The sequence below is a fragment of the Aotus nancymaae genome, unplaced genomic scaffold (genome assembly GCF_030222135.1).
Source record: "Aotus nancymaae isolate 86718 unplaced genomic scaffold, 86718_ANA_hifiasm-v0.15.2.pri h1tg000016l, whole genome shotgun sequence".
NCBI lineage: Eukaryota > Metazoa > Chordata > Mammalia > Primates > Aotidae > Aotus > Aotus nancymaae.
This window is the reverse complement of record NW_026988428.1, coordinates 24,763,715-24,786,107: the sequence shown is the minus strand read 5'-3', so window position 1 is coordinate 24,786,107 and position 22,393 is coordinate 24,763,715. Positions and strand designations below refer to the sequence as shown.

Below are 22,393 nucleotides of genomic sequence, written 5' to 3'. Positions count from 1 at the left end.
CATTGTCCTTGACTATTTAATCTGTAGAAATTGAAGTTAAGTGGTGGAAGGTTCAGGTGATGCACATGATTTCTGTTCTGAGAAATGCAAATGACTTCTGTCCAATGAAGGTGCATTGATTTCCACTCTATGGAAGAGGCTAGTTTTGCATCTATAGGCAAAATTAATTCAATATTTCTGATTGCCTATATATGTGTTTTGTCCTTGGATTCTCCTTTCAACCAATTTTTACTTTTTACTGGTTTCCTTGTTAAATAATAAATGAAACAAAATTGTTGACATTATATACTTGTATGTGTTTTTTTTTTTTAATTACTCTTCAACACCCTGATTCTCCAGCAATTTATTCATTCCCAGAAGTGAGGGTGGCATTGAATGAGAGAAGAACCCTGAGTTTCTGACTCATCATTTACCCAGAAGAGACTTGAGTTGACAGAGCTATGTGAAACGATAAGATAATGTTTACCCTTATTCCTGGACACAGAGGCACTAAATTCAAATTTCTTTCAGTATACAGTTATAACATTACGTTTGCACAGCCACATTTGAAGATGTGGTTCTCCTTTTTCAAAATCTTATATTTTTAACTAATTCACTTATACAACCAAAAATGGGAAGAACAGGGAAGAATCCTGGTCTTAGAGAAGCAAGATGGACTACTGAACACCAGGAGGTCTCTCCGTCGCTCCCTCTAGCACTTATTTCTTAACCAGTTAGCACGTCAATTTCATTCTCCCAGACTGGCTTCTCCACAAGCTGTAGATCTGCTGCTAGCATCTCAACATCTCTTAACTGGTATCCTTTGTGGAAAAAACCAAGAGCACCATTAGCATAAGGCTTTCAGTAATACCGGCATGAAAAAGAGCGTTCTAACTTGGGAAGTAGGGTGGAATTTTTTATAGGGTTTCAGCAGGCAGGGTCAACTCAAGTTCACTTCATTTTAAGAATATTTGTTCAAAGATGGTTCCCAGAAAAGGGAGGAATCATCTTTAGCAATTAGCGGTCACTGTTTAGACCATTTGGATTTAACCAAGAAGAGTGGGAGAAACAGTGAGGGGCTCAGGTCATGTGGGAGCGGCGGTGGGGGGAGGAACAGCTACAGTGGATGAGGACATGGAGGGTTACAGAAGGAAATTTTCATTTCTTTGTTGCCTCTGATACCTTACAGTCTCAGGACTTTTGAGAGCCTTCCCCCCACTTTGGTTGATCTGACTTGCTTATCCCTGGACCACTCACTGTGGTCAAGGAGGCAGAATCAAAGAAGAAACTTTCTGGTCAGACCTGAAGGCTAGAACAGTGGTGGTGGGGGCGGGGGCACTGTTTAAAAAGAGGGAGCAGCCCAGACCTGGCAGATGAGGGCATACAGTAACAGGGCAACCCTCGCCTTCCTCCACATTTATGCCTATGAAACCCTTCTTTTCCAGGGAGACCAAAAAGAGAACTTTCAGCCTAGGGAGTATGGAGAGCAAATCCAGATGAGGTGAAAGTCTCGTCGGGGAGCAGCTCCCAGCACGAACTGCTGAAAGGCTGGACGCAGTCCTGCTGCCCAGATTTCTTCTTGTGAACTCTCTAACTCTCTCGAGCTTTAAACGATCCCCGCGGTCACTCTGCTACCAGGGACGACGAACGGCTTTGGCTTCCCCGCTGCGTCGGCAGCGCGGGCTGCCTCTTCATTCTCTGCGCTCTCCTCTTTTTGGCAGAAAAACTCTTTTCAAATATCCAATGCCCATTAGCCACTTCTTCTCTATAAAAAATAAGACAGATGTGAGCTATGAACATAGTTACTGGTGAAAAAATTAAGATTTAGGAAAGGAAATATGTCCTCGTCATTCTCCAGAAGAGCAGAGTAGTTACAGTCATGGACTTTAGAGTCAAAATCCACAGAATTTGGGTCTCGGCTTTCCACCTCCTTGTTCCGGGACCTTGGGCATGTGCTTCACTTCAGTAAGCCCCAGCTTCTTATTTAGGAAATGGGGAATAATATGTACTTCAAAGTTTAGGGGAATCATGCGTGTAAAGAACATGCCATTTTGTCTGACATATTAAAATCCAAAATTATGGTAATTTTTATGATTATAAAAATGATGGTGAGAACATGAAAGTAACTAATAAACTAAAATTGTATATATTAGAAATATAAAAGTATTTCTGTTTTTACCACCATCACCACTCCCAATATTAGTATTTTTAGAATAGAATTTTAGGATTAGGAGCTCAGATGATCTCAGGTGATGGTCAAGCTGTCACTTCTCTAAAGTGGTCTCAATTGCTCCAGGATCAGAAAGTAGGAAAATTGGAACATTGCAGGGCCAGGCGTGGTGGTTCACACCTGTGTTCCCAGCACTTTGGGAGGCTGAGGTGGGAAGATCACTTGAGATCAGGAGTTCAAGACCAGCCTGGCCAACATGATGAAACCTCGTCTCTACTAAAAATACAAAAATTAGCCAGGCATGGTGGCGGTTGCCTGTAATCTCAGCTACTTGGGAGGCTGAGGCAGGAGAATTGCTTGAACCTGAGAGGCAGAGGTTGCAATGAGTCGAGATTGTGCCACTGCACTCCAGCCTGGGCAACAGAGCAATACTCTTACCAAAAAAAAAACAAAAGAAAGAAAGTAAAGAAACACACAGGAAACCTCTGCCCTGAATAATGGGGTAAGTGGACCAGGGACCAGGTGCATCATTTCAGTGCTGGGTCCAGGCTCTGTGTGTGTGTGTGTGTGTGTGTGTGTGTGTGTGTGTGTGTGAAGACAGGGGTGTGGGTGAACGTGTGTGTGTGTGTGTGAAGGCAGGGGTGTGGGTGAGCGTGTCTGTGTGTGAAGGCAGGGGTGTGGGTGAGCACGTGTGTGTGAGAGAAAGCAGGGCTGTGGGTGAGCATGTGTGTCTATGTGTGTGAAGGCAGGTGTGTGTGTGTGAAGACAGGGGTGTGGGTGAGCGTGTGTGTGTGAAGGCAGGGGTGTGGGTAAGCGTGCATGTGTGTGTAGGCAAGGGTGTGGGTGAGTGTATGTGAAGGCAGGGGTGTGGGTGAGCGTGTGTGTGTGTGAAGGCAGGGGTGTGTGTGAAGGCAGGGGTGTATGTGAGCGTGTGTGAAGGCAGGGGTGTGGGTGAGCGTGTGTGTGTGTGAAGGCAGGGGTGTGGGTGAGCGTGTGTGTGTGAGAAGGCAGGGGTGTGTGTGTGAAGGCAGGGGTGTATGTGAGCGTGTTTGTGTGTAGGCAGGGGTGTGGGTGAGCGTGTGTGTGTGTGAAGGCAGGGGTGTGGGTGAGTGTGTGTGTGTGTGAAGGCAGGGGTGTGGGTGAGCATGTGTGTGTGTAAGCGGGGGTGTGGGTGAGCGTGTGTGTGTAGGCAGGGGTGTGGGTGAGCCTGTGTGCACATGGGGGTATGTGTGTGCATCCATGTGCATCTGTGTGCCTGGATCTGTGTATGTTCATGCGATGTGATGATTAAACAGTATATGACATCAGAAATTATCAACATTGACACTGATTACAGATGCTGGCAAATTAGCAATGTAGAAAGGGAAAATAAAATTTGGCTTAGCTGTGAAAAAGTAATACTAATTACAGTCATTTACATGAGCCCCTCACCATTTATGCTTAATTACCATGCAGCACAATCATAATCATGCGTATCATTAAATGTGCCCAGTTAACTTTCGTGTACGTTGTCTTGATTAGAATGATGGGCTCTGCTCTACTTACACGCTTTGCTCAGACTTTACAGTACGTGGCATGCGCAGCTTGGACACTTGTTCACAGACACATTGCTTAAAGTTCCTGCTACTTCAGGGGCTATCAAGAGGGACCTGATGCCCCAGATTCCAGAACTGCTTGCTAGGGTGTATCCACAGGTGCCGTTGTTTGAGAAAGCCCTCTCAACCGCATCCCAATGCAGGAGAGACAGAAAGGATCAGACTCTCTTCCTCTTCTTCCTCTCCCTTCCCCAGAGGATGTCAGAAGGCCCAGGGAGCTCACCTCCCACAGCTGAGGGGACACACACAGCTAAAAGGACAGGACACACCGTTACACAACCGCTGCGCCCTGCCCCAACCCCACACACACATCATAAGATAGCAGCAGAGAGATACAAGAGAGAAATAGAAAGACATACAGGACAAGAGACATGGAGAGAGCCAGGAAGATGTAAGAGGCATCAAGAGAGGCGGAAGCAGAGACAAGTAGAAGAGGCATGCAGACAGAGAGAGAGATATAAGAAGTGGGAGATGTGAGGGTGATCTGGCTGTGACATGTCACCCCGTTGATCTCCAGGGTTGATTCGGCTCATCTGGCTGGCTGGGCGAGTGTCCCCTTCCTCCCTCACTGCTCCATGTGTGTCCCTCCTGAAGCTGCACATTCCCTGAAAGAGGACAACCATCCCGATAGAGGACTGGTCAAGGCCAAGAGTAGCTGCACTCCCCTGCTAGAACCTCCAAACATCTCCCAAAATGTGGGGTAGAGACGCTGATACAGAGGGAGATCGTTCAGAGGCCTTCACAGGCATGGTTGTTTTTCTCTGATGCTCCATGAGATAAAATAATTCCTACAAGCCAACCCAACCAATTGTAGGGTCCCTCCTTATCCTGAATTCGAGGAAAAAGAAAGGGGGGATGAAAATAAAAGGGGAGGAAGGAGAAGAGAAGGAGATAGAATAACAGACAGAGACAGGGACAGAGACAAGGAGAGGTCGGGAACAGAGAAGCAGGTCTTGGGCAGGTGAGTGCATCTGCAGGACCCTTGGTCAGGACCCACCTCATTAAAGGCTGTGGAGACAGAAAAGAAATGTGGTGACATATCCATGTTCCCTCTTCATTATGATAAAATTTCCAAGTCCTTTATGGGTTGTGTAGATATTAAACTTTATTGCGCACTTACCATGTATCTGGACCTGGGCTAAATGCTTTCACATATTTGACTCATTTAATTCTCAAAATGACCCTGTCTTGCAGGTACTATCATGATGCTCATTTTATGGGGGGGTGGGAGGGGGAACTGAGGCAAGTAACTTGATCAAAGTCACCCAGGTGGGAAATGAGATCAAAATCCTGCAATCTGGCTCCAGAGCCTGTGTTCTCAACTACAACACAATACGCTGTAACTCTAGCAAAGCAAGTTATGTAATAACTGATAGTTCAGGGATCCATGATTTCAAAGCATTCTTGTTTTTAATTATAATTTATTTCAAATTAATTTAATATGCAATTTAATCAACATTTCCAGGATAAATAATTTTCATTTCAATCAAGACTTCGCCTTTTCAGCTCAGCAAGGGCAGTGGGGGCAGGATTTTTGTGTTGTGGTTAACAACAGAGAAATGGATGCCCTGCAGGGTTTAGTTATTTCTTACGACTGTCACACAGTGTGACTGGGCACACTCCAGCCTTCCACCTCCGTGGGTCCCACTGGCTGCAGTGAGTTTGGGTTCTGTTGCTTTTCAGTTGCAAGACCTTGAAGAGATTGGAATTGGTTCTTCAGTGACTCCAATTTCCCCTGTGGAAGCTTATGCAAAACTCTCCATCAGCTTTCTAATCCATTAATAAATAATGATAGTTTTTAACAGAAATCACTTGGTTACCATCCTTGGAGATTAATTACATGATTAATTTAGGTAAGTGCTTATGAAATATAAGTGCTTCATAAGTCCTAAGGATTTATGCTCCAATGGCCTCATTAGGCCTGGAGGACATAAGTTCTCTGCTGCTTCTCCTTCTCCTCCTCCTATGTTTTTCTTCTTTAAAAAAAATAGATTTCACAAAAATTGCTCAAACTGGATCACAGATTTAAATATAAGATGCAATACTATAAAACTTCTCAAAGAAAACAAGAGAAAATCTGGTCCTTGCGTTTTGTAATGAGGTTTTAGCTACAACATCAAAAGTACCATCAAGAAAAACTTGATACAATTAAGTTCATCAACAATAAAAACTTCAGCTCTATAAAAGACACTATTAAGAGAGTCAGAAGACAAACCACAGACTGGGAGAAAATATTTGCAAAACACATGTCATAAAAAAGACTATATCCAAAAAGACCTTTTAAGACTCAACAATCAGAAAACAAAGAACCCAATTAAAAAAATAGCAGTAGTGCGTACTCATGTTAACTCAGGACTTACATTTCCCCAAGGTTCCTGGGCTTTCTCAGTCATCGCGATCCCTTTACTCTCTCTCCTCCAGCTCTTCCTTAACATGTTTGGCCCTCTGAAGACCTTTTCCTAGTCTCCAGTGAGTTTTCAATGCTATCATCTATCACTTTAAAATTATTTCTATCTTTTCAATGGGCTCTTGGGAGGGAGAGCAGGTTGACATATTTCCCTGTCTGACATCTTGAACATCTTCAACTTGAAAGCTGTTGTATTTACATTTTGTTTATAATTCAAAGGAGCTCTAAGTTTATGACCTGAAGAACTATAGAAGCAACTTTACAAGAGCCTGAGAGCACCTGCCCAAGTATAAACAAGGCCACAGAATACAAAATCTAGAAAGAAAATTCATCACACCGGGAGGTCGTCATTCTATTGCGAGTTTTGCAGGTGCAGTTCCAGGGCCTTTGATTTAACCAGTATAGTTCCTGGACTCCTAGCTACTAAATTTTAAAACTGCCAATCTAAGACTGGGAGAGGATATACATTTGTTGCGTTAGTTTCTTCAATCGCAGGCTAGCTAAAACATATCTGGTGCTCACACAGGAGAAGAGGAGGGATCACTAAGATAAGAGAGGGCAAGATCTGGTGATGAGCCTTCGGAGGAGAAAACTCCATCCACCAGCACTTTGCCTGTCCCTTGTCCATCAGAAATAATGTTCCTCTGTGCTTGTACTTCTCTATGTGAGAAACACCCATGCACTGGCAGGACATCCCAGGAATGGAAAGTGAGGTCCCATACCCTTGCAAGTGAGGTACTGACATGAAAGGAGGGCTCTTATACCTATCCAAGTTGGAACGGGGCAAAATCAGCTCAGAGGCTCCTGTGGAAGAATGAGCTGTGGCTATTCCAAATGAAACACCAGCACTTGTTACAAGGCATTGTGCCCAGAACTCAGTGTATACCATCTCCTTTCATCACCCCAAGAATGCATGTAATAATTGCAATTATTATCACCATCGAACAGATAAGAGAGGTTAAGCACCTCTCCTAGGATCATGGAGCCGGCATTAGAGACAGGACTGCTGATATCAGGTCCTCTGCTTCTGCCTCCTTTCCCTGCATCGTTCTTTTGGCAAAATGAGAAACTGAATATCAGCGCCTCTCATCAGTGCTGACTCTCATTAGATTGCACCAACTACCCGTTGGAGAACTCACTGGGAACACAGATGATTGTCACAGACATTTTTACCCCCCAGGCTTGAACTTGGGGCACTGAACTGAAAATCCACAGGAACTAGCAAGAAAGTGAATTCAGTTATCTGGTTACAGAGTCACAGATCATCCATGCAGCACATTCATTTTTCAGTAGGGGGAGGCTTTTGGGGCCAATGAGGGTGCAAAGGGCTTCTTATGGTCCATGGAACGCTTGCCAGCCCAAGGGCCTAGTGGATATTGCTTCCTTTCTACAGCTACTGATTTTTGAACATATTGTCTAGTAATATTAAAAAGGGTAGATGACAGTGCAAATTACTGATTAAGTGCACGACTTTGGAGACATACAGTCTGGGTTTGAATCTGTCATAGCTGATTATACATAGCTACCATCTATGACATCAGGCAAGTCACCTCCCCTTGCTAAACCTGGGTTTCTTATAAAATAATTCCACTAATATCTCATTCATTGGGCCTACTGCTTGCTTAAATGAGATAATGTTTAATAAGTGCCTGCCACATAGATGCACAATAGATTCAATCTATGTATCTATCTTTCTATCTAATCTATAGATATCTAATCTTCTCATCATCTCTCTGTGAGAATGTGTGTGTGTGTGTGTGTGTGTGTGTGTGTGTGTGTCTTAATCTGTCATCATCATCATGATTATTATCATCAACATGTTTATTGCTGCTTTTAATATCAGGTATAGCTTTTGATGTTCAGTCTCCAATTTGATCACTCCTGCAAATACTTAAGTTTCATTTAGCAAGTGTCAGGACCTTCACGGTTCCTGCTATCCCTATCTAATTGCCACTGTCAAGTCATTTAACATCATACACAGCCTACTTCAAGCTCCTGGGCCTGCGTCCTGGCCTCACCGTGCAGATGCTGTCTTCAGTGTCTACCTTGTTTTCCACCTGGTCCCCAGTGTCCCTCCAGCCTTACCTTGTTCCTCTCCCCACCCCACTCCAATTCTGCGTCCTTCCCACTTGTCCAAATCTCCTTCCACACAGATGCCTAAGAGCCTGCCTGCAAGAAGTTGCTGCACCAAGCAGTTTTTCCGGATGGACCCAGACACTAGGTCCGAGGTGTTCCCCATCTGGCCTGTCCTGCCACCTGAGCCACAACATTCTTTTGAGAATTTCTCATGCCCCAATTCCTGTAGAAAATCCACATTTACTCTACACTCAACTCACATATTGGACAAATGCACTGAGGGACCACCATGTCCCCAAAGGTAGGCTGCTGAATTGTGAGTAATACAGTAGAAAAATCATGGATCTTTCTCTTTTTTTTCTTTATTCGGATCTGGATCTGAATCCTGACTGTGTCACTTATTAACAGAATGATTTCAAATATTCCTTGCCTTCCATGAACCTGAGCTTCATCGTGTGTAAAATGGGAATAAAATATTTCCTTTATAGAAATTATGGGATTATTTTTATTTTATTTATTTATTTCAAAAAATAGAGATTGGTCTCATTATGTTGCCCAGGCTGGTCTCAAACTCCTGGACTCAAACCATCCTCCCACCTCGGCCTCCCAAAGTGTGAGGATTACAGGAGTGAGTCACCTCGCCTCGTCGTGATTATTTTTTAAAAAAGGTATATGAGAGCCAGGTGCGGTGGCTCATGCCTGTAATGTCAACACTTTGCGAGGCTGAGGCAGATGGATCACGAGGTCGAGACCGGTATGACCAACATGGTGAAACCCCATCCATACTAAAAATACAAAAATTAGCCAGGCATGGTGGTGTGCACCTGTAAACCCCGCTACTCAGGAGGCTGAGGCAGGAGAATCGCTTGAACCCAGGAGGCGGAGGTTGCAGTAAGCCAAGATCACGCCACCGCATTCCAGCCTGGCGACAGAGCCAGACTCTGTCTCAAAAAAGAAAAGGTATAAGAACACCAAGCTCCATAAATAATAGTTCCTCTTCTCTTTCCTTAAGTGAGACCCACCTATTTTCACAGCTTTAACTATTACTTCTATGTAGATAACTCCTAAGTTCAACGGATATTTATTGCATAAAAATGACTGTGCCAGAGCCTTTAGAGACTTGGTGTCTGCAGTCAGCTGGAGGGTGGCCCCCCAGAAATATGTCCACACCTGAATCTTCAGAACCTGTGATTATCACCTTATATGGCAAAAACGTGATTAAATTAAGAACTTTTGAGAGGATGATCTTAGGCTGGATTATCCAGGTAGGCTCTAAATCCAATGACAAGTGTCTCATAAAGGTGAGATTGAGGGAGATTTGATAGGAGAGGAGGCTGAGGCAATGTGGCCGTAGAGACAGAGCTGGAAGTGATATGGCCACACACTAAGGTGCTCCTGGAGCCCCCAGAGGCTGGGAGCAGCAAGAAACAGATTTTCTCAAATGCCTTCTGAGGGAACACAGCCCTCCAATGCCTTCAGTCAGACTTCTGGCCTTCAGAACTGTGAGAGAATAAGTGTACGTTGTCTTAAGCCATCCAGTTCATGATAATTTTTCTTTTTATTTCTTTCTTTTTTTTTGAGATGGGGTCTCACTATGTTGCCCAGGCTGGTCTTGAACTCCTGGGCTCAAGCAATTCTCCTGCCTCAGCCTCCCACATAGCTGAAATTGCAGGCATGTGCCACCACGACTGGCCTACTTGTTAAGCAGTCACAAGAGACAAATACAGTGACAGGGAGGACCCTGAAATAACTGCTAATTTGGGGGTTGAGTGATTACAGTAGGAGATGGTGCCCTTTACCAAGCGTGGAAATAGAAGAGGCTTAAGAAAGAAGTTGGTGAATTGAGTACTGGACATGCTGAGTATTGGAACAATCTTCCATGGGTCTGTTGTGATCCTTTATATCCTGCTGAATATGCTAAGAATGCAAGGCCTTGACAACTCTTTTGTTTTGCTTTGTTTTTGAGACAGGATCTCACTGTCACACAGGCTGGAGTGCAGTGGTGTGATCTCGGCTCACTGCAACCTCCGTCTCCTGTGTTCAAGCAATTCTTTCACCTCAGTCTCCCGAGAAGCTGAGATTACAGGTGCACGCCACCAAGCCTGGCTAATTTTTGCATTTTTAATACAGCCAGGGTTTCACCATGTTGGCCAGGCTGAGCTTGAACTCCTGACCTCATATGATCCACCTGCCTTGGCCTCCCAAAAAGCTGGGATTACAGGTGTGAGCCACTGTGCCTGGCTGACCTTGACCACTCTTTACCTAGGCCATTTCTCCAGCTTCTTTTTGCAGTGAGCAACCTTTAAGGATTCCTTCCAGAACAGGCAGCAGGCTTTCTCATTGCTTGCTATAAAACAGTAGGTTCCTCAAGCTTCCTGTCCCTTTCTTGTAACACAATCGACTGCATGTGCAGGCCTCCATCTGGCCCCCCATTTCATCCTCATGGGATTTGGGGTGCAAGGGTAATTGATGCCAACATGCTAATGCTCATGCTGCTGGCTGTGAGTAAGAAGGACTTTTGTCTCTGACTCAGTTTTATTTCTTCTGCCTGCATCCATAAAATTAGTAACAGGCTAACTTATTTGCTTGAAAGTAGTATAAAATCAAAAGTCCACTGGACCCTGCGTTGAGGGGCCTTGAGGGGTCTTCCTGTTTCCTGGAAACACCAGCTAGGGAGTTGAATAAATAGGTCTGCAGCTCACCAGAGACATTTGGCCTAGAGATAACAGATTTGGAAATTATCAGCTGAGCAGTCATACTCAAAGCCATGAATTTAAATCCTGCTACCCAGGAAAATTTTATTAAGTGAAAAGAGGAGAAGAAAAGAAAAGAAGAGGAAGGGAAGGCAGGGGAGGGGAGAGGGGAGGGGAGGGGAGGGGAAGGGAGGAGAGAGGAGAGGGGAGGGGAGGGGAGGGGAGCGGAGGGGAGGGGAGAGGAGAGGAGAGGGCTAAAGAAACCTGAGGAACACTGACATTTGTGGGGCAAAAAAAAGAACTCAAAAAGTAGACAAAAATGATTCAAATATTTTCCTACTGACTCAGCTTTTGTATCTCAGGAATCTTTCATTTACTGACTTTGACTCCTTCCCCAGTATCTCATCAGTGTCAATTCCAGCTAATCTTTGAATCACACTTTGTCCCACACCCATCCCTTCTTCCCATTCCTGGCTGACATTCTAGTTTAGACTGCACATCTATTGCATCAGTTCTTTCCCATAACCTCGTAATAGGTCTCTTGGCTTTCTGTTAATACCCACTACAGTCCATCCCACACACTGCTGCCAGATTAATTTTCTTAAAATATTCCTTGGGTTGACTCACTCTTCCTTGTTAGAAATGGTCAATAGTTCCCTGGTATGTCTGTGATTCCATAAAATAGTAACAGGCTAACTTATTTGCTTAAAAGTAGTATAAAATCAAAAGTCTACTGGACCCTGAGTTGAAGGGCCTTGGGGTCTTCCTGTTTCCCAGAAACACCAGCTAGGGAGTTGAATAAATAGGTCTGCAGGTCACCAGAGACATTTGGGCTAGAGATAACAGATTTGAAAATTATCAGCTGAGCAATCATAGTCATAGGTGTGTCTTTCTCTATTCATTGACCCTGATTCTTAATGCAAAACAGGAACTGACATAAGGAATGAAATTTAACTGTGAGAGACAAGAAAAAGGACAGGGGAAGGATAAAAAAAGAAAAGAACTTAGGTTGTGAGGAGGGATTGACTTTATTGGGGGTATTGGATAAGTCTTGCTCAGGGATAAGCAAACTATGGCTTGTGGGCCAAATGCAGTCTGCCACCTATTATTGCTAATAAAGTTTTATTGAAACATAGCCATATCAATCATTAACCTATTGTCTATGGCTGCTTTGGTAGCTGCAGCTGCAGAGTGAAATAGTTACAACAGAGCCTATCTGGCCCACAAAGACTGAAATATTTACTATCTGGCTCTTTATGGAAAAAAATCACCAACCCTTGGTCTAGTTATAGCTGCAATACGTGAAAGATATTAGACCGCAAGAAATGTAGAAAAGGGTATTATAAGAAATGATGCTTGGGATTACCAATTGGATGGATCCCTGTGGACAGCCTTTGAAAGATTCCAGCAAAGATTTGAATTACTTTTAATTGCTGGACTGTTTCTTTGAATATATTTTCTCAGACTCTACACCACAAGGCAATCCCAATTAAACGTCCTTTGTATACTGATCCTTTAGCATCTTTATTTACATTATGTCTCTCTTGAAATTTCCCCTCTAGCTTATTTCCATGTCTAGCTTATTCCTTTAAATCCTTTCCTTCAAATTCCAACTCAAGTTTATTTTCTTTTGATAAGCTTTCTCTGTCCTTTATTGCTCACAGTAAGCTCTCACCTCACATGATAAAAGCCACATTTAATCAGCACTCCCCCATTCAACCTTTACATACTGCTATGTATTTTTGGTTAATCTTTTCACGGTGTGAGGCTTTCTCCCTATGAGATCACAAGCTTATTGAAGTCAAGAACTGTGTCTTACATATCTTTTCATCCCCCACAGCTTCTGGCAAAGAGACTTGCATAAAATTGTGCTTGATAAATTTGCTTATGAATAGTGAAAGCAGGAGAAATACAAGAAAACAGATTTTCCAACTTCCAAGCCCTATAGAAATGCTATGCCCAAACACTGTCACATATTAATGTCTGGCTGTTTTTAAGCAAGTGATTTTGTTATGTAAAAGTCTCAAATCTTATAATGCGAACATGAAGGTCACTGGGCTATGGTATCTGTCACCTTGTTGGTTGCTAGGCTTGACTTCATGCTTCCTTGCTCCTGAACCCCTCCTGAAGCTGCCTTCTCAAAGACAGGGGTAGAGGGTCTTCCATACAAGTAGCTAACAGGTATATTAAAAAATGCTGCACATCACTAATCATCAAGGAAATGCAAATTAAAACTATAATATCACTTCTCACCTGTTAGAATGGCTACTATCAAAAAGACAAAAGTTAATAAGCATTGACAAGGATATGGAGAAAAGGCAACTTTTGTATACAATTGGTGGGAATGTAGATTAGTACAGCCATTATGAAAAACTGTGGAGATATTTCAAAGAAATTAAAAATAGAACTACCATATGATTCAGTAATCCCACTACTGGGTACATATGTGAAGGAAATGAAATCAGCATGTTGAGGGGATAGTTGCAGTTCCATGTTTACTGCAGCACTGTTCACAATTGCCGAGATTCGGAATCCACCTTAGTGTACATTAATACAGGAATGAATGAAGAGAAACGTGGTATATGTACACAACTGAATACTATTCAGTCATAAAAAAGAAGAAATCCTGTCATTTGTGACAACATGGATGAACCTGGAAGACATTAGGTTAAATGAAATAACCCAGACAGAGGAAGACAAATACTGCGTAACCTCATTTAGATGTGGAGTCTGCTTTTATGTAATCTCATAGAGGTAGAAAGTAGAATGATGGTTACAGGGAATAAGGTGGTTGGGAATAAGCTGAAAACATCTACTGTACAACTAGATGACTATAATTAATTATATATTGTATTCTTGAAAAATGCCGAGTGGATGTCAAGTGTTCTCATCTCAAAAATAGCTCTGTAAGGTAATGCATGTTAATTAGCTAGATTTAGTCATTTCACAATGTATATATATTTCACATCATGTAGTACACAGTAAATACATACAATTTTATCTGTCAATTAAAAAAATTTTTTAGGGCCGGGCGCGGTGGCTCACGCCTGTAATCCCAGCACTTTGGGAGGCCGAGGCGGGTGGATCACGAGGTCAAGAGATCGAGACCATCCTGGTCAACATGGTGAAACCCCATCTCTACTAAAAATACAAAAAATTAGCTGGGCATGGTGGCACGTGCCTGTAATCCCAGCTACTCAGGAGACTGAGGCAGGAGAATTGCCTGAACCCAGGAGGCGGAGGTTGCGGGTGAGCCGAGATTGCGCCATTGCACTCCAGCCTGGGTAACAAGAGCGAAACTCTGTCTCAAAAAAAAAAAAAAAAAAAAAAAAAAAAAATTTTAAATAACCAAAGAGGGCATCTGCCCAGATAGGAGGACAGTTCTGTTGTCAAGTGTATAGCAGCCTTTTGTTAGAGGAATCTGTGATAATGAGAAAGTATAGTCTAATGTCCTAATTTTTTTTTTTTTTTTTGAGATGGAGTCTTGCTCTGTTGCCCAGGCTGGAGTGTAATGGCATGATCTCAGCTCACTGCAGTCTCCATCTCCCAGGTTCATGTGATTCCCCTGCCTCAGCCTCCTGCATAGCTGGCACTACAGGCACGTACCACCACGCCTAGCTAATTTTTTGTATTTAGTAGAGACGGGTTTTCCCATGTTGGCCAGGATGGTCTTGATCTCCTGACCTCATGATCCATCTGCCTCAGCCTCCCAAAGTGCTGGGATTACAGGCATGAGCCACTGCACCCGGCCCTAATTTTCTGTTTTATGACATGGTCTTCTGCTGTTGTGACATATATTTCTTTTTTATTTAAAAATACATTTTTATTGAAGTATAACATACATATATATAAATGCATATAAGTGTACAGCTTGATGAACACACAAACTGAACACATTTACGTAACCAGCTCCCAGATAAAGAAACAGAACATTGGAATTCAGTCAAGAGTATTAGGCAAAAAAGAAAAAAAAAAAAGAAACAGAACATTATTCATACCAAGAAATCCATATCATGCTCTCTTTCAGTCACTAGGTCCTCCCACTGCCCTTCAAGGTGGACTGCTGCACTAGCTTGCAATAGAACAGATGAGTTTTTCCAGGATTGATACTTTACATAGGTGGAATCATACAGTATACACTTTTGTACCTGGCTTCTTTTATCTGTGAAATCCATTCACAGTGTTCTGTGTAGTTGTAGGCTGTCACTCCCATTGCTTTGTAATAAATAAATCAATAGTGGCATATTTATATGTGGAATACTATACATTTCATTTTGATTAACAACATCTTAATTGAAAACTTTGAGAGCTCAGCTGCTGAAGTCCAATGCTGCAATGATCAATGTTCCTTTCAAATCTTTAATTTCACAAGAGTTTAATGGCATCAGTGTCTTGCCTAAGGATAGTATCTCAAGTACTCTATCAGCTTCTGAGTTAGGAAAACCTGTTTTGCTTCATATCTGTTACAGGTTTTGTAGCAAAATAATAATCTTTTAAATTCCATTGTTAAGCATCATTGATCTTAGAATTGTATTCATACAGCACCCTTTTCAGAATAAAAACAAAGCAACCAAAAAAGAGCATTTATATTATATAGTCACTTGATTCATTACCACTAAAATGTTCCTTTCCTTTATGGTTTGCAAGGTTATAAAAATATTTTAATACCCAAAACTCTACCAAATTTAATTTACTTTGAGATGTGTTTATCTTTCCCACCAACACACACACACACACACACACACACACACACACACAGAGGTATCATTGACTGGGGAGTTTTAGTTGAAGATAACCATTAGACAGGTTAAACCTCATGAAGACAGTCTTCTTTTGATATGACAGGAATTACAGCTGTTTGGATGAAATCCAAAACCCGTATCATAGAAAAATTCACTATGTTATGATACCCCTCGTTAAAGTGCCTGCACGAAAGTGTCTTTTTTTGACACATGCACATGTATGTTCATAGTGGCACTGTTTACAATTGCAAAGACCTGGAACCAATCCAAATGCCCATCAATGATAGACTGGACAAGGAAAATGTGGCACATATACACCATGGAATACTATGCAGTTATAAAAAATGATGAGCTAGTGTCCTTTGTAGGGACATGGATGAATCTGGAAACCATCATTCTCAGCAAACTGACACAAGAACAGAAAATCAAACACCACAGGTTCTCACTCATAGGTGGTTGTTGAACAATGAGAACACAGGGACACAGGGAGAGGAGCATCACACACTGGGGTCTGTTGCAGGGAGCCAAGGGAGGGACAGCTGTGGGGGGGGGGGTCGGGGAGCAGTAACATGGGGAGAAATGCCAGATGTAGGTGACAGAGGGATGGAGGCAGCAAACCACATTGCCACATATGTACCTATGCAACAATCCTGCATAATCTGCACATGTACCCCAGAACCTAAAGTACAATAAAAAAGAAGTCCAGTTTATTGAGGCATAATTTACTTACAGTAAAATTACCTTATTAAGTCACAGTTCTACAGGTTCTGACGAGCACATACAGTTTCGTAACCATCACCACAATCAAGATACAAAACAGCCCATCATCCCCCAAAGCACGTTCATGTCCCTTCATAGTTAATCCCTACCCCAGACTCTACTCCCTGGACACCACTGACTTCATATAAGCATATAAAATGTTTTCTTCTCTTCCTTTACTAGAGACAGATAAGTAGGGTGAGGACTGACTCCTTGTTCCCTCTTAATATGGTTTAGCTGTGTCCTCACCCAAATCTCAGCTTGAATTGTATCTCCCAGAATTCCCATTTGTTATGGGAGGGACCCAGTGGGAGGTAACTGAATCACAGGGGCTGGTTTTTCCATGCTATTGTTGTGATAGTGAATAAGTCTCACGAGATCTGATGGGTTAACAGAGGTTTACACTTTTGCTTCTTCCTCGTTTTTCTCTTGCCACTGCCATGTGAGAAGTGCCTTTCACCTCCCACCATGATTCTGAGGCCTCCCCAGGCATGTGGAACTGTAAGTCCAATAAACCTCTTTTTCTTCCCAGTCTCAGGTATGTCTTCATCAGCAGTGTGAAAATGAACTAACACATCTCTCCCATGTCCATGTGCAGCCTCCCCTGCCCCAGCCACGCTGGCCTCCTCAGTGCCTTGTCCTCTCCATGCCTTCACCCACAAGTCTCATGCCTGTCAAATATTTCACCTAGAACTCTCTTCTCTTCCTTCTACACCCCATCAACTCTTAACCCTGAGATCTCAGTGTCGACATCGTTTGCTCAGGGAAGCTTTCCTGATTAGATCAAATCCCTCTACTGTGCACTGTGCATGTTATCGAGGCAGCAATTTTATATTTATTTATGTAACATTTGATTCATGTCAATCTTCCCCATTAAACTGTGAGCTTCATGAGAACAAGAACTCTGAGGGTTTTGCTCATGGTTTAATCCTAAGTGTGCAGGCCAGAAGGGTACTCAATGAAGACTCAGTAAATGTATATATATTTGCAAGCCAGCACTGTTATAGATGTTTACCTTTGACCCTTTCGAGGGTGCAATAAGGTCGATATTGTTTGTTTTACTGACTTAATGACTTTAAACTAAATCCATAAATTCTTTGACATTCCTCCCACTAATAAAGAGTGGAGCCTAATTCTCCTCCTATAAAGTGTGAGCTAACTCTGTGACTCACTTTTCATGAATTGAATGCAGCAGGAGTGACATTAAAAGGCACTGTTTTTGGCTGGGCACGGTGGCTCATGCCTGCAATCCCAACACTTTGGGAGGAGAGCACATCGCCTGAGGTCAGGAGTTCGAGACCAGCCCAGTCAACATGGTGAAACCCCATCTCTATTAAAAATAGAAAAATTAGCCAGACATGGCTGCATGTGCCTGATCCCAGCTACTGAGGAGGCAGAGGCAGGAGCCATCGCTTTAACTGGGGAAGCGGAAGTTGCAGTTAGCCGAGATTGCACCACTGCAGTCCAGCCTGAGCAACAGAGGTAGATTCCATCTCAAAAAAAAAAAAAAAAAAAAAAAAGCCACTGTTCTCAGCCAGTCACAATGGCTCACGCCTGTAATCCCTGCACTTTGGGAGGCTAAGGTGGGTGGATCACTGGAAGCCAGGAGTTTGAGACCAGCCTGGCCAACATGGTGAAACCCCATATCTACTAAAAATACAAAAATTAGCCAGGCGTGGTGGCGTGCACCTGTAATCCAGCTACTCTAAAGGCTGAATCAGGAGAATTGCTTGAACCTGGGAGGCTGACGTTATAGTGAACAGAGATTGCACCACTGCACTCCAGCCTGGGCGACAGAGTGAAATTCTGTCTCCAAAGCAAAGCAAAACAAAACAAAACAAAAAAGGCATTGTTCTCTCTTGGGTCACTCACTATGGGGAAAGCCGGCTACCATATCGTGTGAACACATCAAGCAGCCCCATGGAGATGCCTACAGAGTGAGAGACTGAAGCTTCCTGCCAGCAGCTAAGTGACTGAGTAAAGTGGATCATTTAGCCTCTCAGGTCTTCAGTATTTTGACTGCAACCTTATGAAAATCCCTGAACCAGAACCACTCACTGAAGTTACTCTCAGATTCCTGACCCACAGAAACTGTGTGAGAGAATAAACATTTGCTATTTCAAGCCACTAGATTTGGGAATAATTTGTTACACAATACAGAACTGGAAGAAGCAATGAGGAAAGTACAGCAAATTTTAGTAACTTGTTTAAGGTCTCACAACTAGTAAATGGCAAATCCAGGATCCAAATCTAAAGCCCATGTTCCCATGCCATACATATGTTTTACTTAGTATGGCAGTACTAAGTATGGCATACTAAAGATGCTTAGTACGGCAAATGCAAAAGTCATTTCACTGTGCTATTATAAAATCTTTGCAGATTGGTTCATGTTACAGTGCCAGGAGGTTGCTTTCTGTATTTCCAGAGAAGCTGCTGACTGGAGGAATTTGAGAGAATGGTAAGTAAAACGGCAATTCTAATGAAGAATTTTAATTGTGCTTTTCTATTTAAAGAATTTCCATGAAGATGTTTTGTTGGAAGAACAGATCAAATCAAGTTTGTTATAAGTTAGAAAAGAGATAGCTTGAAAGTGACTTTTTTCTTCAGTTCATCATTACGGTATTGTAAAATAGTTTTCATAACGTGAATGGATTATACTAGATTGCTCGATTTTACATATAATATTTATATGCATTTATATATTATTTAGAATATATTTAAATATTTTTATTTTGTATTTATGAAGAAATTGCCAAAATTCAGTATTTTTCTGAGATTTCTTAGTTACCATTTCAAAGGCCCAAACTTTGGAGCAGGCAAAGAAGATTTCTTAAACAGAACATGAGACACACTGAATTTAAAATTTATATTCTCTACTACTACTTTGATTACATATGTCTTTTTTTGGACATATTCAATCTTAATGGAACCTGGCAGCATTTAACTAATGAGCGTTTTGACGTAGCTTCTATTCATACCTAATTAGCCACTGTAAGCTATTTATATGGTTGGTGCTTCGTGGTTTTCTCATCTACCCTAATTAGACCTAGTGTCTTCATCCCATCACCCTGGAATAACTCATTCCACTTTCTTCCCCTACTCCTTCTGTTTTCCTAATCAAATTAATAAAATATTCCTCCCATCTAATCACCCCAATACTTTTTATTTTCTTTATTAAAGCATTTTCACTGGTTTCCTTCCTTACAAGTATTAGACTCTTTGAGCTAGCTTAAGTAAAGGAATTTCATGGTACCCAAGAGCAGGAATATTGCTGGGCCTTGACAAGCTCTGGGATTGCAACCTGGAGATATTGTCTCTGATTTCACCTTCCTATACGTGCAGTAGGTTTAATCAAGAAGTTTTTATTCAGTGGCACAGAACACGGAACACCGGTTCTTTCAATAATTTGGCTTTTTTAGAGTCTCAATTCATTCTGGGGCTGGAAAAAAATTTAATATTATGCCAAATAACAGCATTTGGGTTTCTTTGGCTAAATTAAGACCATTCCAGTGAATGCATTTAAAACTGGGTTATTGGCTGGGCACAGTGGCTCACACTTGAGGCTAGGAGTTTGAGACCAGCCTAGAAAACATAGCAAGACATTCATCTCTACAAAGAATTTTAAAAAATTAGCTAGGCATGGTGGTGTGCACTGAGGTGGAGGATCACTTGAGCCCAAAAGTTCAAGCTGTGTTTGCACTACACTGCACTACAGGCTAGGTGACAGAATCAGACCCTGTCTCAAAAATAAGGCTAGTGATATCTATTGATTATGGCATTTTAGAGGAACCAATAACTAACTCTACTCCCATTGGGAGGCAGACAGGGGAGTCAAGCTGAGGGAGTTGGAAAAACTACAGTAACTTCAGATAATGCTTATGCCAAATCAAACAGGCTGGTCCATGCTCCATCTCTAAGTCAGACCAAATACAGTCATGGTCCCCAGCAGCACTGACTCTTGTTTCAGGCCTTTGACAGTAAAGCTGACCATGCTCTCCTTCTTTAAGAGAAAGAAAGAAGTGAATGTTGAGCCAAACATGTGCTGTTCCTCCACCCAACCCAACAAATAAGTCCCTTTGCCTTCCCTGGGGCAGCGAGTGTGACAAGAAGCAAAGAGGAATCTCAACCAAGACAGACAAAAACGATCCAAATAAACAGATATGAATATGGACGTACATGCTTGCATATGACTTTATAAGCAGCATAGTGAAATGTATGGAACACTACCTGGTATTTCACAGGATTACTTGGGTTAAGGGGTGGTGGCTGGGGCACAACAAGAAGGGAGGAGCAGAAGAGAGTGGAGAGATAAGCAGAAAGGCCAAAAAAAATAAAAGCACTGAAAAATAGTGTATACGGCATGATCACGTAAATGTAGCGCATACACACACACACACACACACACACAGTGTTAAAGAATGATATTCCAAATTCTTAAACAGGACACCAAAGAATTGAGGCAGAATCCCTGGAAGTCCCTCAGTTGAGCCAGGCATTAACCTGAATTGTGGGGTAACCCAAAGGGTCTAGGGAGAGGGGCTGTAAGGCCAGGATGGCAGGAAAAGATGTGGGAAAGGATGGTGGCACTTGGGAGGCTCAAGACAGCAGCTATTTATGAAACCAATTCAAAAGTATGTTAATGTTTTGACAACATGTGCAGCTCTACCTGTGCATTCCAGCTGAATAATATACCTGCTGACTTACTCATAAGATCAAATTCTTAAAATATAACAGGAAAGTTTTCTTCCTGTAATAATATACTTATTTTAGGTGGGAATAGGCAGAACTCACATGAAGAAAATTTATAAATTCTGAGTGTTGGAGGAGCCACTTCAAAGACTCACTCAAATGACTAGAAACTTGGTGCTTAGATATTAGTTGGAAATTTTTCCAGGACTATGAATTGGGACCTTGGTTCCTCTCTACGTGGGCCTCTCTTTGGGCTGCTGGAGCTTCCTTACAGCATGGTAGTTGAGTTCCAAAAGCAAGAGTTCAACAGATTCAGGAGGTTCAATATTACCATTCATAATCTAAATTACACAGTATCACTTTCATTATAGTCTAATCAGGCAAGGCTGTCTCAAGGGCTCATCCAGGTTTAACAGGAGGGGACACAGACTCCACTGCTGTATGAGAGGAGTGTTGTCTAGGTCATACTGTTAAGACGAAGTAGGGAAATACGGAGAAAAATACAGTCTGCCAAAACACATTTCTGCTACAACTGTAACATCCATAGTCCATGCTGGCATTAGCAAATGTTAATCTCTTTTGGCAACACCCACGCAGACACACCCAGGATTAATACTTTGTATCCTTCAATCCAATCAAGTTGACAGTATTAACCATTATATATTCATTATATATTTAGGTATTTAGTATTTAGAAGAAGTATTTAGTAACTTGTCCAAAGTTACACAACTGGTAAATGGTGGAGCCAGGATGGCAACACTGATCTATTTGACTCAAGACTGTTTTTTTCACTACACCATGCTTCAAAGTGTAAAACATAAATACAATCTGTAAAACATCCCTATTTCAACAATGCAGTTCATTCTATTTCCTCTGATACATATATAAAAGATCTCTGTCTCTCCCACTTCTCAAATGAGTTAGAGTAAAATATTGCAAATGACAGAAATTTATTCCCCCAAATAACCAACAAAGTATTTTCAAGGAGTAGATTAGACAACTCCCTTCTCAATTCATGCCCATGTTATCACTGGTTAATGCTTATGTAGGAATTACTATCTGGAAGATTGTATAAGAACCTCAAACTAATTATTAAGACTAACATTGCAAATTAAATTGTAAGACACTAATACAAATTAGAGGAATTCAGTATGGGAGTCTATTAAGTACAAAAAAGAATTGCAAAGAAAAAATAAGTGAAGTCTCAAGAAGTTTGCATAAATGTACTCTTCAGAAATATATGATGATTAAATATATCATGGGAGCTCCCTACTTAAAAAAAA

The 22,393-nt window shown here is 42.0% G+C and overlaps 1 long non-coding RNA gene across 1 annotated transcript; it reads right to left on the bottom strand.

Annotated features, from left to right (window-relative positions):
- Positions 1-296: 296 nt before the first annotated feature.
- LOC105709526 (uncharacterized) lies at positions 297-4,973 on the bottom strand. The gene is made up of 2 exons (XR_001105537.2): positions 3,695-4,973; positions 297-1,744 (listed from the first exon to the last, which is right to left on the bottom strand). It is a non-coding gene; the product is annotated as an uncharacterized LOC105709526 (long non-coding RNA).
- Between the last annotated feature and the right edge of the window lie 17,420 nt (positions 4,974-22,393).